This window comes from Crinia signifera, chromosome 3, assembly GCF_055691185.1.
Source record: "Crinia signifera chromosome 3, ASM5569118v1, whole genome shotgun sequence".
Classification (NCBI taxonomy): Eukaryota; Metazoa; Chordata; class Amphibia; order Anura; family Myobatrachidae; genus Crinia; species Crinia signifera.
The window spans coordinates 337,538,087-337,551,311 of NC_139219.1; the positions used below are offsets into that span (position 1 = coordinate 337,538,087).

Here is a 13,225-nt window from a genome sequence, read left to right on the forward strand (position 1 = left end):
GAAGTCTAGATATACTGCATAACAAGAGGTGGTTTTATGTTTTAACTTGTCTACCTAAGGTTCTTCAAAATATGATCACACGGTCAAAAATATCCCTGGGTGGGATTAAGCCACAAATCTTTGAGATAGAAACCAAATGTGCTGACTGATTGTTCCAAGTCAACAAAATAAGACTAGATTCAAGTTAGTACCATAAAAAAATTCATAGACATAGATTTAATTGTCATTATTTTAAAGAGCTTTTGTAAGATTCTTTATCTACTGAAGAACAGAGGAGAAACATTGGTACTTTCTGATGAAGAGTGAAGCTTTCAGGAGCTTCTGTGACTTAAGATCAGGAACACTATACCACAAGAGGTGATTTAATGTTTTAACTTGTCAACATCTAGTTCTCCAAAATGTGACCAAAAAGTCGATTACGTTCCTGGGTGGGATTGAACCACCAACCTTTTGGTTAACAGCCGAACGCGCCAGAGACCCCTCTAAAGTTGTATCAAATTAGTGATCTAAAAATGATTTATTGAAATATGTGTAAATGGCCAACATCTGGAGATCTTTTGTAAAATTCTTCCTCCATTGAAGAACAAAAAACAAATTGGTACTTTCTTGTCAAGAGGTAAGCTTTCAGGAGCTGACGCTGTTTATATGATTAGCAGAGTGGCGCAGCGGAAGCATGCTGGGCCCATAACCCAGAGGTCGATAGATCGAAACCATCCTCTGCTATCTTTGTTTTTTTATAATTATTTGTTGATTAAACCAATACAAAACTGAGATTAATATTTTGGCTCAGTTCTATCTTTTTTATTATGTTAAAAAAGAGATTTAGTAAAACTGTTCATCCATTAAAGAACAAAGAAACACATTGGTACAAACACTAAAATGTGCTTCAATGGTTTCCTAAAAACTTACGTAATTAACTACTTTTAAGAGGAATTGTATCAGAGAAGTCTAGATATACTGCATAACAAGAGGTGGTTTTATGTTTTAACTTGTCTACCTAAGGTTCTTCAAAATATGATCACACGGTCAAAAATATCCCTGGGCGGGATTAAACCACAAACCTTTGAGATAGAAACCAAATGTGCTGACTGATTGTTCCAAGTCAACAAAATAAGACTAGATTCAAGTTAGTACCATAAAAAAATTCCTAGACATAGATTTAATAGTCATTATTTTAAAGAGCTTTTGTAAGATTCTTTATCTACTGAAGAACAGAGGAGAAACATTGGTACTTTCTGATGAAGACTGAAGCTTTCAGGAGCTTCTGTGACTTAAGATCAGGAACACTATACCACAAGAGGTGATTTAATGTTTTAACTTGTCAACATCTAGTTCTCCAAAATGTGACCAAAAAGTCGATTACGTCCCTGGGTGGGATTGAACCACCATCCTTTCGGTTAACAGCCGAACGCGCTAACCGATTGGCCACAGAGACCGCTCTAAAGTTGTATCAAATTAGTGATCTAAAAATGATTTATTGAAATATGTGTAAATGGCCAACATCTGGAGATCTTTTGTAAAATTCTTCCTCCATTGAAGAACAAAAAAACAAATTGGTACTTTCTTGTCAAGAGGTAAGCTTTCAGGAGCTGATGCTGTTTATATGATTAGCAGAGTGGCGCAGCGGAAGCATGCTGGGCCCATAACCCAGAGGTCGATAGATCGAAACCATCCTCTGCTATCTTCGTTTTTTTATAATTATTTGTTGATTAAACCAATACAAAACTGAGATTAATATTTTGGCTCAGTTCTATCTTTTTTATTATGTTAAAAAAGAGATTTAGTAAAACTGTTCATCCATTAAAGAACAAAGAAACACATTGGTACAAACACTAAAATGTGCTTCAATGGTTTCCTAAAAACTTACGTAATTAACTACTTTTAAGAGGAATTGTATCAGAGAAGTCTAGATATACTGCATAACAAGAGGTGGTTTTATGTTTTAACTTGTCTACCTAAGGTTCTTCAAAATATGATCACACGGTCAAAAATATCCCTGGGCGGGATTAAACCACAAACCTTTGAGATAGAAACCAAATGTGCTGACTGATTGTTCCAAGTCAACAAAATAAGACTAGATTCAAGTTAGTACCATAAAAAAATTCCTAGACATAGATTTAATAGTCATTATTTTAAAGAGCTTTTGTAAGATTCTTTATCTACTGAAGAACAGAGGAGAAACATTGGTACTTTCTGATGAAGACTAAAGCTTTCAGGAGCTTCTGTGACTTAAGATCAGGAACACTATACCACAAGAGGTGATTTAATGTTTTAACTTGTCAACATCTAGTTCTCCAAAATGTGACCAAAAAGTCGATTACGTCCCTGGGTGGGATTGAACCACCAACCTTTCGGTTAACAGCCAAACGCGCTAACCGATTGCGCCACAGAGACCCCTCTAAAGTTGTAACAAATTAGTGATCTAAAAATGATTTATTGAAATATGTGTAAAAGGCCAACATCTGGAGATCTTTTGTAAAACTCTTCCTCCATTGAAGAACAAAAAAACAAATTGGTACTTTCTTGTCAAGAGGTAAGCTTTCAGGAGCTGAAGCTGTTTATATGATTAGCAGAGTGGCGCAGCGGAAGCTTGCTGGGCCCATAACCCAGAGGTCGATGGATCGAAACCATCCTCTGCTATCTTTGTTTTTTTATAATTATTTGTTGATTAAACCAATACAAAACTGAGATTAATATTTTGGCTCAGTTCTATCTTTTTTATTATGTTAAAAAAGAGATTTAGTAAAACTGTTCATCCATTAAAGAACAAAGAAACACATTGGTACAAACACTAAAATGTGCTTCAATGGTTTCCTAAAAAACTTACCTAATTAACTACTTTTAAGAGGAATTGTATCAGAGAAGTCTAGATATACTGCATAACAAGAGGTGGTTTTATGTTTTAACTCTTCAAAATATGATCACAAGGTCAAAAATATCCCTGGGTGGGATTAAACCACAAACCTTTGAGATAGAAACCAAATGTGCTGACTGATTGTTCCAAGTCAACAAAATAAGACCAGATTCAAGTTATGCAGAGCAGTGTCAACACAAGATACAAAACACAGTCTGATTACATTATGTCCTGATTACCCCCTGTGAACATTTCCTGTTGATAGCAGGGGAATTGGATCACCCCCTGTGAAGATTGTCCCTCAGCTACCACCCTCCTGTGATAGCAGGAACAAAAGTATGGTAATTGGACATAACCTTTTGGTGAATTCTTTCCTGGGTATTTCCTGTCCGACCATATTTGCTTAACAGCATCTAATACTATGGTACACACAGATATGGGGGATAGAAACATCTGCAGTGAACAAGAGACCTAAAATGTACATTAATTACTGTGGAGTTCTACAGCCTAATACTATATGATCTGGAAATACACACAGACTTGGGGGATAGAAACATCTATGGAGAATAAGAGGGTACAGACGGACTAAAATAGTACATTAATTACTACACCTAATAAAATATCATAATTACAGTCTTACGGTCAGTTTGCTAACCTCACATTCCTTCCCCTACTATTTTAGTTCCTGTACCAAGTTGTTCTGGAACCAATAACAACCTGTAGTGGGATGCAGAGAATCTGAGGTTTGGATCTACCACCTGAGTCCCACAGAGTTACATCATACCAAACCCATCTTGTAAAAGGCGGCTGGTTTGCAGAAGCAGCAAGGGCAATATCACAATATAAATTATGCATGTTAACTAACAAGTGAGTTAGCAATCCCCCATCCTCAAATGTTGGGTACCCCCCTCTGCAACATCGTAAACTTTCACACCGGGCACACCTATAGGGTGTGCTAATATTTTTGCCTCTGGCACAATGGGGCAGGGAGCAGTTTCCACCTCCCCCTCTTGCCCAAGGAACATCTGCCAAACGGCAGCCCAATATCGGAGCTCTGGCCCTGGCACTTCCGCCACTCTGTCACATCCTTCCTCCCTCAAACCCAAACTAGGGGCATGGCAATTTTCACTATAGCATTTGGTCTCAATGCCCAGGGCTGAGAAGGGACCCTCCATCAGGAACAATTCCGCTGGTGGCTGCAGGGCAAGCTGGTCCACGGCCAGTCCTACCCCCTCAAAAGCCTGGGTCTCACCTGCCGCTTCCTCTGCGCAGTCCTCAGTCTCCAGGATAACCACGTTCCCCAGCTGAATATGCTGGGCAGCCTGAAGCACGACATCATCTGCGACTGGTATGCTTGTGGCCTGGATGTTGTCATATACTCCTCTAACCACGGTGATCTCCTCCTGGACGCAGTCCTCATAGATCCCCTGGCAGCAGGTTAATAATTCTGCATCTCCCACCTCAGAAAAAGGGAAGCTGTAGTGCAGCTCCTCCCGGGGTGCCTGGCTCAGAGGCCTCACTTCCTTCACGTTGGGGATAACCTCCCCCTGCAGAGAACACTGAGCAGCTTCCTCCCTAGGATGGGGGAGAAGCAGTTGCAAACGGTGCCTTTCATCACGCCCCCTGCGACACTGATCTTGCCATGCTGGGGTATCCAGGAGCCCGCGATCAATCGCCTCTTCCTCTGCCACCACGAAGCACTCCTCCAGACACTGCAATTGTTCCCACACACTCAACTGTGCACCGAAATGGAGGATCCATGCCCGATAATCAGCAAATGCATTTGTAGGATCTCCCTGATCGTGAAGGATCTGCTGAAGGATTTTCCCGCGAGTGCAGGATTGGATGGGTATACCTCGCAGCTGACATTCTGCTATCAGCTCCTCCATACTCATTTCTTCAAGGGCAGTTAGGGGCCCCCCTGACAACGACCCTTCTCTTGCGGTAACAATTAATTCCGTGGCAGACCCCTCGGTTGTCTGCTCAGATTGCAGTAGCCCCCTTCTAGACCTTTCCTCTGGTTCTATCTGGGGCATCAATTTATTCTGGACTTGTCCTTCAGCCTCAGAATATTGTCCTCTTTGTAGCATCTGGGTAACTGTAGCAATCACTTAATCGGTAAATTCTACAAACTCTGGCTCCTCCAGCAGATTCCACGAGGTGGCCTCACCTTTACAGTGCAGGAATGCATCCCCCAGGTAACACAACTTGTCCTGTATGCTGGATACTCTCCACCCGCTGATCATCTGCTGAGCTTCTTCCCAGTACTCCCAGATATACTGCATTTTTCTGACAATAAATAACAGATCCGGCTTCCCAGCCTGCCGATACACTGAAGAACCTCCATCCCTGAGCTCCTCTGCTTCAGGGGTCTTGAGGCATGGATTTTCTTTCCTTGGAAACATTTTCCCTTTCCACAGGAATGACACCTGCTCACTTGCTGAACATCACCTTATTGCATTTTCCGTTTCCTTACATACGGTCTGATCCTCTGTTCTCTGTGCTTTCTGTGCTCGATGGTTGGTGTCTGAATGATCCCACTGTCGCTGCCGCCAAATGTGAAGATACGGGGTTCTTCAATCACTCAGACACCGAGCAGATGAAACCAAAATATGGTTTATTTTTATCACAGCACACACATGTAGATGAAGACAGGAAAAAGATTCAAATGGTAGCATAAAAACATCCGGGTAGCAAAGTCCTTGTAGCATCACAGTCCAAATAACAAAACTATCACTTATTCCACACAGCAGTGATAGCAGATAAGTCCACACGATACCTAGACAGAGCATAACCTCTTAGTCCAGGACAGTCCATCAAATTCTCTCTCTGGCTTGTGTGCCAGTCATTTTAAAAACTTCTAAATTCCCACGCGTCTCCATACCATCAGTGGGCTTGCACTCAATCTCTATTGGTGGATTCAAGTCAGGTTTATCCCCCCTCCCAGGTACTGCTGCTGCCCCCCCCCCCCTGCTGGGTCAGGCCCCAGAAAGTCTGGAAGGGGCCAGAGATATGCAGAGCAGTGTCAACACAAGATACAAAACACAGTCTGATTACATTATGTCCTGATTACCCCCTGTGAACATTTCCTGTTGATAGCAGGGGAATTGGATCACCCCCTGTGAAGATTGTCCCTCAGCTACCACCCTCCTGTGATAGCAGGAACAAAAGTATGGTAATTGGACATAACCTTTTGGTGAATTCTTTCCTGGGTATTTCCTGTCCGACCATATTTGCTTAACAGCATCTAATACTATGGTACACACAGATATGGGGGATAGAAACATCTGCAGTGAACAAGAGACCTAAAATGTACATTAATTACTGTGGAGTTCTACAGCCTAATACTATATGATCTGGAAATACACACAGACTTGGGGGATAGAAACATCTATGGAGAATAAGAGGGTACAGACGGACTCAAATAGTACATTAATTACTACACCTAATAAAATATCATAATTACAGTCTTACGGTCAGTTTGCTAACCTCACATTCCTTCCCCTACTATTTTAGTTCCTGTACCAAGTTGTTCTGGAACCAATAACAACCTGTAGTGGGATGCAGAGAATCTGAGGTTTGGATCTACCACCTGAGTCCCACAGAGTGACATCATACCAAACCCATCTTGTAAAAGGCGGCTGGTTTGCAGATGCAGCAAGGGCAATATCACAATATAAGTTATGCATGTTAACTAACAAGTGAGTTAGCAATCCCCCATCCTCAAATGTTGGGTACCCCCCCTCTGCAACATCGTAAACTTTCACACCGGGCACACCTATTGGGTGTGCTAATATTTTTGCCTCTGGCACAATGGGGCAGGGAGCAGTTTCCACCTCCCCCTCTTGCCCAAGGAACATCTGCCAAACGGCAGCCCAATATCGGAGCTCTGGCCCTGGCACTTCCGCCACTCTGTCACATCCTTCCTCCCTCAAACCCAAACTAGGGGCATGGCAATTTTCACTATAGCATTTGGTCTCAATGCCCAGGGCTGAGAAGGGACCCTCCATCAGGAACAATTCCGCTGGTGGCTGCAGGGCAAGCTGGTCCACGGCCAGTCCTACCCCCTCAAAAGCCTGGGTCTCACCTGCCGCTTCCTCTGCGCAGTCCTCAGTCTCCAGGATAACCACGTTCCCCAGCTGAATATGCTGGGCAGCCTGAAGCACGACATCATCTGCGACTGGTATGCTTGTGGCCTGGATGTTGTCATATACTCCTCTAACCATGGTGATCTCCTCCTGGATGCAGTCCTCATAGATCCCCTGGCAGCAGGTTAATAATTCTGCATCTCCCACCTCAGAAAAAGGGAAGCTGTAGTGCAGCTTCTCCCGGGGTGCCTGGCTCAGAGGCCTCACTTCCTTCACGTTGGGGATAACCTCCCCCTGCAGAGAACACTGAGCAGCTTCCTCCCTAGGATGGGGGAGAAGCAGTTGCAAACGGTGCCTTTCATCACACCCCCTGCGACACTGATCTTGCCATGCTGGGGTATCCAGGAGCCCGCGATCAATCGCCTCTTCCTCTGCCACCACGAAGCACTCCTCCAGACACTGCAATTGTTCCCACACACTCAACTGTGCACCGAAATGGAGGATCCATGCCCGATAATCAGCAAATGCATTTGTAGGATCTCCCTGATCGTGAAGGATCTGCTGAAGGATTTCCCGCGAGTGCAGGATTGGATGGGTATACCTCGCAGCTGACATTCTGCTATCAGCTCCTCCATACTCATTTCTTCAAGGGCAGTTAGGGGCCCCCCTGACAACGACCCTTCTCTTGCGGTAACAATTAATTCCGTGGCAGACCCCTCGGTTGTCTGCCCAGATTGCATTAGCCCCCTTCTAGACCTTTCCTCTGGTTCTATCTGGGGCATCAATTTATTCTGGACTTGTCCTTCAGCCTCAGAATATTGTCCTCTTTGTAGCATCTGGGTAACTGTAGCAATCACTTCCTCTGTAAATTCTACAAACTCTGGCTCCCCCAGCAGATTCCAGGAGGTGGCCTCATCTTTACAGTGCAGGAATGCATCCCCCAGGTAACACAACTTGTCCTGTATGCTGGATACTCTCCACCCGCTGATCATCTGCTGAGTTTCTTCCCAGTACTCCCAGATATACTGCATTTTTCTGACAATAAATAACAGATCCGGCTTCCCAGCCTGCCGATACACTGAAGAACCTCCATCCCTGAGCTCCTCTGCTTCAGGGGTCTTGAGGCATGGATTTTCTTTCCTTGGAAACATTTTCCCTTTCCACAGGAATGACACCTGCTCACTTGCTGAACATCACCTTATTGCATTTTCCGTTTCCTTACATACGGTCTGATCCTCTGTTCTCTGTGCTTTCTGTGCTCGATGGTTGGTGTCTGAATGATCCCACTGTTGCTGCCGCCAAATGTGAAGATACGGGGTTCTTCAATCACTCAGACACCGAGCAGATGAAACCAAAATATGGTTTATTTTTATCACAGCACACACATGTAGATGAAGACAGGAAAAAGATTCAAATGGTAGCATAAAAACATCCGGGTAGCAAAGTCCTTGTAGCATCACAGTCCAAATAACGAAACTATCACTTATTCCACACAGCAGTGATAGCAGATAAGTCCACACGATACCTAGACAGAGCATAACCTCTTAGTCCAGGACAGTCCATCAAATTCTCTCTCTGGCTTGTGTGCCAGTCATTTTAAAAACTTCTAAATTCCCACGCGTCTCCATACCATCAGTGGGCTTGCACTCAATCTCTATTGGTGGATTCAAGTCAGGTTTATCCCCCCTCCCCGGTACTTCTGCTGCCCCCCCCCCCTGCTGGGTCAGGCCCCAGAAAGTCTGGAAGGGGCCAGAGATATGCAGAGCAGTGTCAACACAAGATACAAAACACAGTCTGATTACATTATGTCCTGATTACCCCCTGTGAACATTTCCTGTTGATAGCAGGGGAATTGGATCACCCCCTGTGAAGATTGTCCCTCAGCTACCACCCTCCTGTGATAGCAGGAACAAAAGTATGGTAATTGGACATAACCTTTTGGTGAATTCTTTCCTGGGTATTTCCTGCCCGACCATATTTGCTTAACAGCATCTAATACTATGGTACACACAGATATGGGGGATAGAAACATCTGCAGTGAACAAGAGACCTAAAATGTACATTAATTACTGTGGAGTTCTACAGCCTAATACTATATGATCTGGAAATACACACAGATTTGGGGGATAGAAACATCTATGGAGAATAAGAGGGTACAGACGGACTAAAATAGTACATTAATTACTACACCTAATAAAATATCATAATTACAGACTTACGGTCAGTTTGCTGACCTCACAAGTACCATAAAAAAATTCCTAGACATAGATTTAATAGTCATTATTTTAAAGAGCTTTTGTAAGATTCTTTATCTACTGAAGAACAGAGGAGAAACATTGGTACTTTCTGATGAAGAGTGCAGATTTCAGGAGCTTCTGTGACTTAAGATCAGGAACACTATACCACAAGAGGTGATTTAATGTTTTAACTTGTCAACATCTAGTTCTCCAAAATCTGACCAAAAAGTCGATTACGTCCCGGGGTGGGATTGAACCACCAACCTTTCGGTTAACAGCCAAACGCGCTAACCGATTGCGCCACAGAGACCCCTCTAAAGTTGTATCAAATTAGTGATCTAAAAATGATTTATTGAAATATGTGTAAAATGCCAACATCTGGAGATCTTTTGTAAAACTCTTCCTCCGTTGAAGAACAAAAAAACAAATTGGTACTTTCTTGTCAAGAGGTAAGCTTTCAGGAGTTGAAGCTGTTTAAATGATTAGCAGAGTGGTGCAGCGGAAGCGTGCTGGGCCCATAACCCAGAGGTCTATGGATCGAAACCATCCTCTGCTATCTTTGTTTTTTTATAATTATTTGTTGATTAAACCAATACAAAACTGAGATTAATATTTTGGCTCAGTTCTATCTTTTTTATTATGTTAAAAAAGAGATTTAGTAAAACTGTTCATCCATTAAAGAACAAAGAAACACATTGGTACAAACACTAAAATGTGCTTCAATGGTTTCCTAAAAACTTACCTAATTAACTACTTTTAAGAGGAATTGTATCAGAGAAGTCTAGATATACTGCATAACAAGAGGTGGTTTTATGTTTTAACTTGTCTACCTAAGGTTCTTCAAAATATGATCACAAGGTCAAAAATATCCCTGGGTGGGATTAAACCACAAACCTTTGAGATAGAAACCAAATGTGCTGACTGATTGTTCCAAGTCAACAAAATAAGACTAGATTCAAGTTAGTACCATAAAAAAATTCCTAGACATAGATTTAATAGTCATTATTTTAAAGAGCTTTTGTAAGATTCTTTATCTACTGAAGAACAGAGGAGAAACATTGGTACTTTCTGATGAAGACTGAAGCTTTCAGGAGCTTCTGTGACTTAAGATCAGGAACACTATACCACAAGAGGTGATTTAATATTTTAACTTGTCAACATCTAGTTCTCCAAAATGTGACCAAAAAGTCAATTACGTCCCTGGGTGGGATTGAACCACCAACCTTTCGGTTAACAGCCGAACGCGCTAACCGATTGCGCCACAGAGACCCCTCTAAAGTTGTATCAAATTAGTGATCTAAAAATGATTTATTGAAATATGTGTAAAAGGCCAACATCTGGAGATCTTTTGTAAAACTCTTCCTCCATTGAAGAACAAAAAAACAAATTGGTACTTTCTTGTCAAGAGGTAAGCTTTCAGGAGCTGAAGCTGTTTATATGATTAGCAGAGTGGCGCAGCGGAAGCGTGCTGGGCCCATAACCCAGAGGTCGATGGATCGAAACCATCCTCTGCTATCTTTGTTTTTTTATAATTATTTGTTGATTAAACCAATACAAAACTGAGATTAATATTTTGGCTCAGTTCTATCTTTTTTATTATGTTAAAAAAGAGATTTAGTAAAACTGTTCATCCATTAAAGAACAAAGAAACACATTGGTACAAACACTAAAATGTGCTTCAATGGTTTCCTAAAAACTTACCTAATTAACTACTTTTAAGAGGAATTGTATCAGAGAAGTATAGATATACTGCATAACAAGAGGTGGTTTTATGTTTTAACTTGTCTACCTAAGGTTCTTCAAAATATGATCACAAGGTCAAAAATATCTCTGGGTGGGATTAAACCACAAACCTTTGAGATAGAAACCAAATGTGCTGACTGATTGTTCCAAGTCAACAAAATAAGACTAGATTCAAGTTAGTACCATAAAAAAATTCCTAGACATAGATTTAATAGTCATTATTTTAAAGAGCTTTTGTAAGATTCTTTATCTACTGAAGAACAGAGGAGAAACATTGGTACTTTCTGATGAAGAGTGAAGCTTTCAGGAGCTTCTGTGACTTAAGATCAGGAACACTATACCACAAGAGGTGATTTAATGTTTTAACTTGTCAACATCTAGTTCTCCAAAATGTGACCAAAAAGTTGATTACGTCCCTGGGTGGGATTGAACCACCAACCTTTCGGTTAACAGCCGAACGCGCTAACCGATTGCGCCACAGAGACCCCTCTAAAGTTGTATCAAATTAGTGATCTAAAAATGATTTATTGAAATATGTGTAAAAGGCCAACATCTGGAGATCTTTTGTAAAACTCTTCCTCCATTGAAGAACAAAAAAACAAATTGGTACTTTCTTGTCAAGAGGTAAGCTTTCAGGAGCTGAAGCTGTTTATATGATTAGCAGAGTGGCGCAGCGGAAGCGTGCTGGGCCCATAACCCAGAGGCCGATGGATCGAAACCATTCTCTGCTATCTTTGTTTTTTTATAATTATTTGTTGATTAAACCAATACAAAACTGAGATTAATATTTTGGCTCAGTTCTATCTTTTTTATTATGTTAAAAAAGAGATTTAGTAAAACTGTTCATCCATTAGAGAACAAAGAAACACATTGGTACAAACACTAAAATGTGCTTCAATGGTTTCCTAAAAACTTACGTAATTAACTACTTTTAAGAGGAATTGTATCAGAGAAGTCTAGATATACTGCATAACAAGAGGTGGTTTTATGTTTTAACTTGTCTACCTAAGGTTCTTCAAAATATGATCACAAGGTCAAAAATATCCCTGGGTGGGATTAAACCACAAACCTTTGAGATAGAAACCAAATGTGCTGACTGATTGTTCCAAGTCAACAAAATAAGACTAGATTCAAGTTAGTACCATAAAAAAATTCCTAGACATAGATTTAATAGTCATTATTTTAAAGAGCTTTTGTAAGATTCTTTATCTACTGAAGAACAGAGGAGAAACATTGGTACTTTCTGATGAAGACTGAAGCTTTCAGGAGCTTCTGTGACTTAAGATCAGGAACACTATACCACAAGAGGTGATTTAATATTTTAACTTGTCAACATCTAGTTCTCCAAAATGTGACCAAAAAGTCAATTACGTCCCTGGGTGGGATTGAACCACCAACCTTTCGGTTAACAGCCGAACGCGCTAACCGATTGCGCCACAGAGACCCCTCTAAAGTTGTATCAAATTAGTGATCTAAAAATGATTTATTGAAATATGTGTAAAAGGCCAACATCTGGAGATCTTTTGTAAAACTCTTCCTCCATTGAAGAACAAAAAAACAAATTGGTACTTTCTTGTCAAGAGGTAAGCTTTCAGGAGCTGAAGCTGTTTATATGATTAGCAGAGTGGCGCAGCGGAAGCGTGCTGGGCCCATAACCCAGAGGTCGATGGATCGAAACCATCCTCTGCTATCTTTGTTTTTTTATAATTATTTGTTGATTAAACCAATACAAAACTGAGATTAATATTTTGGCTCAGTTCTATCTTTTTTATTATGTTAAAAAAGAGATTTAGTAAAACTGTTCATCCATTAAAGAACAAAGAAACACATTGGTACAAACACTAAAATGTGCTTCAATGGTTTCCTAAAAACTTACCTAATTAACTACTTTTAAGAGGAATTGTATCAGAGAAGTATAGATATACTGCATAACAAGAGGTGGTTTTATGTTTTAACTTGTCTACCTAAGGTTCTTCAAAATATGATCACAAGGTCAAAAATATCTCTGGGTGGGATTAAACCACAAACCTTTGAGATAGAAACCAAATGTGCTGACTGATTGTTCCAAGTCAACAAAATAAGACTAGATTCAAGTTAGTACCATAAAAAAATTCCTAGACATAGATTTAATAGTCATTATTTTAAAGAGCTTTTGTAAGATTCTTTATCTACTGAAGAACAGAGGAGAAACATTGGTACTTTCTGATGAAGAGTGAAGCTTTCAGGAGCTTCTGTGACTTAAGATCAGGAACACTATACCACAAGAGGTGATTTAATGTTTTAACTTGTCAACATCTAGTTCT

The 13,225-nt window shown here is 40.9% G+C and overlaps 6 non-coding genes across 6 annotated transcripts; 2 read left to right on the forward strand and 4 right to left on the reverse strand.

Annotated features, from left to right (window-relative positions):
• Nucleotides 1-2,320: 2,320 nt before the first annotated feature.
• TRNAN-GUU (transfer RNA asparagine (anticodon GUU)) lies at nt 2,321-2,394 on the reverse strand. The gene has a single exon. It is a non-coding gene; the product is annotated as a tRNA-Asn (tRNA).
• Nucleotides 2,395-10,374: 7,980 nt separating this feature from the next.
• On the reverse strand, nt 10,375-10,448 carry TRNAN-GUU (transfer RNA asparagine (anticodon GUU)). The gene has a single exon. It is a non-coding gene; the product is annotated as a tRNA-Asn (tRNA).
• Nucleotides 10,449-10,622: 174 nt separating this feature from the next.
• Nucleotides 10,623-10,694, forward strand: TRNAM-CAU (transfer RNA methionine (anticodon CAU)). Its single transcript has one exon. It is a non-coding gene; the product is annotated as a tRNA-Met (tRNA).
• Nucleotides 10,695-11,333: 639 nt separating this feature from the next.
• TRNAN-GUU (transfer RNA asparagine (anticodon GUU)) lies at nt 11,334-11,407 on the reverse strand. Its single transcript has one exon. It is a non-coding gene; the product is annotated as a tRNA-Asn (tRNA).
• An 885-nt stretch (nt 11,408-12,292) lies between these two features.
• Nucleotides 12,293-12,366, reverse strand: TRNAN-GUU (transfer RNA asparagine (anticodon GUU)). The gene has a single exon. It is a non-coding gene; the product is annotated as a tRNA-Asn (tRNA).
• Nucleotides 12,367-12,540: 174 nt separating this feature from the next.
• TRNAM-CAU (transfer RNA methionine (anticodon CAU)) lies at nt 12,541-12,612 on the forward strand. Its single transcript has one exon. It is a non-coding gene; the product is annotated as a tRNA-Met (tRNA).
• The last annotated feature ends 613 nt before the right edge of the window (nt 12,613-13,225 follow it).